This window comes from Babylonia areolata, chromosome 11 (genome assembly GCF_041734735.1).
Source record: "Babylonia areolata isolate BAREFJ2019XMU chromosome 11, ASM4173473v1, whole genome shotgun sequence".
Classification (NCBI taxonomy): domain Eukaryota; kingdom Metazoa; phylum Mollusca; class Gastropoda; order Neogastropoda; family Buccinidae; genus Babylonia; species Babylonia areolata.
This window is the reverse complement of record NC_134886.1, coordinates 38,963,430-38,968,429: the sequence shown is the minus strand read 5'-3', so window position 1 is coordinate 38,968,429 and position 5,000 is coordinate 38,963,430.

Sequence of the window (5,000 nt, the reverse complement as noted above, 5' to 3'; positions counted from 1 at the left end):
AATTGGGTTCGACTGCCCCTGTTCATGCCTCACAGCTCCTCAATTATCTGCTTTGATTGATTTCGTCAGAACTCGGTGACACGTTGTCTGTATGACTGTGGGAGATGGGACAAAGCGAAAGACAAAGAGAAGCGTTTGTCGGAAATGAAGAGAGAGAGGGAGAGAGAGAGAGAAAGACAGAGACAGACACAGAGGGAGACAGACACAGAAAGAGACAGAGACAGAGATAGAGACAGTGAGACAGAGACGGAGAGACAGAGACATAGAGACAAAGCGAAAGACAAAGAAAAGCGTTTGTCGGAAATGGAGAGAGAGAGAGAGAGAGAGAGAGAGAGAGAGAGAGAGAGAGAGAGAGAGAGAGAGACAGTGAGACAGAGACGGAGAGACAGAGAGACAAAGCGAAAGACAAAGAGAAAAGCTTGGTCGAAATGGAGAGAGAGAGAGAGAGAGAGAGAGAGAGAGAGAGAGAGAGAGAGAGAGAGAGAGAGAGAGAGAGAGACAGACAGACAGACAGACAGACAGACAGACAGAGAGACAGAGAGAGAGAGAGAGAGAGAGAGAGAGAGAGAGAGAGAGAGAGAGAGAGAGACGCACACACACACACACACATACACTCACAAACACACAGATACACACACACACACACACACACACACACACACACACACACACACACACACACACACACACACACGCGCGCGCGCGCGCGCGCGCGCGCAAAGACAGACAAACAGAGACAAAGAACTCAGGACTCAAACAGTTTTTTATTCAAGTAGATCTTAGCCATGGCCCATTCTTCCAATTTGTCCTTGAGATTGAGACAGAGACAGAGAAACAGAGAGAGACAGAATAAGACAGAGAGAGACAGAGATAGACAGACAGACAGACACGGACCAGAGACAGACAGGTGGACGGGAAATGGGGCAAAGGATTCAGCTTGAACTGATTTGTTTCAGGTTTGATTAATGTTTGACCAGTGAGGTGTACGTCATTTGCTTTGACTTCACTGTCCCAAGATAGATTGCTGTGAACTGAAACTTTTTTTTTTCCTGAATTTATGTGTCAGTTTATGTATATGTTTATTTGATATTTATCTGTAAGTTATTTTCTGCTGTTGTTGCTGTTTATTATTATTTTTTAAATTTAAAAAAAAAAAATCATTTTATTATTTTTTTGTTCATTTTGTTTTTATCCTATTTCATCTTTTGCTCGTATATGTGTCAGCTTCTTAGTGCATCCGTTCTCTCTCTCTCTCTCTCTCTCTCTCTCTCTCTCTCTCTCTCTCTCTCTCTCTCTCTCTCTCTCTCTCTCTCTCTCTCTCTCTGTGTGTGTGTGTGTGTGTGTGTGTGTGTGTGTGTTTCCGTGTATGCACGTGTGTGTGTGTGTGTGTGTGTGTGTGTGTGTGTGTGTGTGTGTGTGTGTGTGTGTGTGTGTGTGTGCGTGCGTGCGTGCGTGCGTGTGTGTGTGTGTGTGTGTGTGTGTGTGTGTGTGTGTGTGTGTGTGTGTGTGTGTGTGTGTGTGTGTGTGTGTGTGTGTGCGCGTGTTTCCGTGTTTCCGTGTATGCACGTGTGTGTGTGTGTGAGAGAGAGAGAGAGAGAGAGAGAGAGAGAGAGAGAGAGAGAGAGAGAGAGAGAGAGAGAGAGAGAGAGAGAGAGAGAGAGAGAGAGAGAGACGATCGATATGCAATCTAGGAAGGATCATTTCACTAGGGTGTATGGGGGAGGGGGTTGGGGTCGGGGTGGGGGGGCAACACACAGCGTTGATGTCTGACCATTGCAAAATCTTCTGTCGCTGCTGATGAAGATGAGTTTCGTTTGTGGTCGATGAATGCACTGTGCAAAGGGTGGAAGTTTGATTGACGATGCTTTTGATGATACCACGCTAAAACTGTGGGTCTTGACGAACTGTGTGGCACATTTCTGAGAGATAGAATCATCCCCTTTCATTCAAGTGTTTGTTCAACTGTCGCCGTTTTTCTTCCAGAAAGATGTTTGCAGTCAGCAATTGTACTATTCTGGGGACTGCAAGACGTGAACAACCGTGAACTATCATAGGGTGTTATGCATGGGAAAAACTTCATACCCCAGACAGACAGACAGACATTCAGAAACAGAGACAGACAGACAGATAAAAACAGACAGAGACAGAGAGACAGACATACACAAAAGAAACAAAAGAGGGAAACTGAGAGACAGAAAGATAGATAGACAAAGAGAGATCGATTGATTGATATGGGTACTTATATAGCGCCTATCCTCGGTCGGAGACCAAGCTCAAAACGCTTTACAAACACGGAGTCATTTGGATAACAGGCTGCCTACCTGGGTAGAGCCGATTGACGGCTGCCACTAGGCGATCATCATTCGTTTCCTGTGTCATTCAATCAATTTTCAGGCACAACACATACACGTTCAGACAGACATGTAACATTTTACGTGTATGACCGTTTTCTTTATTTACCCCGCCATGTAGGCAGCTATACTCCGTTTTCAGGGGTGTGCATGCTGCGTATGTTTTCGTTTCCATAACCCACCGAACGCTGACATGGATTACATGATCTTTAGCGTGTGTATTTGATCTTCTGCTTGCGTATACACACGAAGGGGGTTCAGGCACAAGCAGGTCTGCACATATGTTGACCTGGGAGATCGGAAAAATATCCACGCTTTACCCACCAGGCGCCGTTACCGAGATTCGAACCCGGGATCCTCAGATTGAAAGTCCAACGGTTTAACCATTTGGCTATTGTGCCCGACAAAGAGACAAAAACAAAGAGAGAGACAGATACACAGACACAGACACGGACATTGTTTATTGCCATTGACAATACTTTCCTTTGGCAAGCGGGACAATGTATGAACAAAAGAATAACGGCGGTTTACAGAGAAATTGACACATTCCTAAGAGTAAAAAGAAAATCAAAGACAAAAACAGCAATAACAAAATCATAAAATACAACATATTGCTAAGTAAGATTAAAAAGGAAAATAAAAGAAAGCGCGACCATCCAACTTTCTACAAAGTCATTCCAGAATTATAAACTGTGGAATTGGCATCAGTGGTTTTTTCGATAACTGTGAGGCTTCCGAAGTTAATTTCTTTTTCCGACAATAGCTAGGGTGATAAATTTCGTTAGTGATCTTATTCTTACTTCATCTTCTATCACAAGCCATACTAGTAAGGTTCATGTTCTTTTTCACCTTTAGAAATTAAGTATTTCTTTCAAATTTCTTCAAAATACTTACACATAAAAAAAAGAAAAAAAAGAAATGAGTTTCACCACACAGGGGAACCGTGCGGACGTGTCAGCAGAGAACCATTTTTTTGTTAGCATTTAGGACTAATGATCTACGTCTGAATCGAGCCAGGCTTGTTCTGTGCCGTTTATTACTTATAACTTTAATGTATTTTTCTGTCTGAAAAAAAAAAAAGTTCTGAAAAGAGAGGAACCAAACATATTTTTCTGACTCTTCAATGTGGGCATGCCAATCCTGTTTGCACGAATTGAATAATCTGACTTTGAATTCTGCGAGAAATTTTCGATCATTGCCAACACCCTGATACATCCAGACAATTCCAAAGCCATGTGTAGTTAAAACATTCTTTAAAAAAAATAATAAAAATAAATTAAAAAAAGCCCAAATTTATTTCCTAGAATCTAACTGATTTAGCATCATTCCATAAGCTTGTCTGCTTATTTTTGTCAGTGGGAGCTGTATTAATCTAAGCCAGTATCTAATACATTTTATCTTTGTTTTTATATGTAGTGGGTATCGACCTGTTTCGCCATATGACATTTTATTGGACGAATGCAAAGGCACCGAGAGGAAGCGTTTACCTGCATATGTATGAACATTTTTTTTTTTTTTCTATTTCTTGATTATCGCACAGTTCCCAGATTTTTGTAATATATATTAGAAATGGTTCAGTTTTTGAGTCAAATAGTTTCCAGAATATTGATAAATCGATACAGTTAAGTTTTTTTTTTTAAACATCGTATAATCTCCATTACCCCCTTCTTTCCTTTTCTACAACTTTCCATCCATGCACTTCGAAGACTCATCTCAGTTGTAAACGGAAGACACACACACACACACACACACACACACACACACACACACACACACACACACACACATATATATATATATATATATATATATATATATATATATATATATATATATATATATATATATATATATATATATATATATATATATATATAATTTTTACTTAACCTCACAGTCTCCATAGAAATTTTTTTCGTGAATTGAAAGATGCCCTCCCTTTCGAAAAGCCATTACATTCGTTTTGTCCAGATTTACCGTCAAATCTAAGTTATCAGCCTCGAACTTTAGTGCATCCAATTGATTTTGTAGCCCTAGAGCAGTGTCTGAAATAAGAATAACGTCATCAGCAAACAATAACAAAAAAAAACAAAAAACAAAAAAAAAAAAAACAACACACACTTCAACAGCACCAGGAATTAACTGTATGCCGTGTCTTCCCTTTTTTGTCACCTCTATAGCAAGTTCACTGATGAAAAATGAAACTAGTTAGGGACTCAAGAGAGACAGAGACATAGACAGAGAGAGAAGGCGACGGGGTGGATGCACCCATCATTCGTTCGCATTTTGGACTGCAGCCCGAAGAGTTTTCCCGCGATGCAATAGCTCTGTTGTGTGTGTGACGCCTGAATTATGCAGCTTAGCAATGCATAGTGTTCCATTTGCAGGAGAAGCCAATGTTGTTCGTGTATCTCTCTCTTCCGTACCCGAGCCTGGAACGAAGACCATTTGGTGCTTTTTTTTTTTTTTTTTTTTTTTTTTTAGTGGATTAGTGGATTGATGGCTTAGAGGTAACGCGTCCGCCTAGGAAGCGAGAGAATCTGAGCGCGCTGGTTCGAATCATGGCTCAGCCGCCGATATTTTCTCCCTCTCCACTAGACCTTGAGTGGTGGTCTGGACGCTAGTCATTCGGATGAGACGATAAACTGA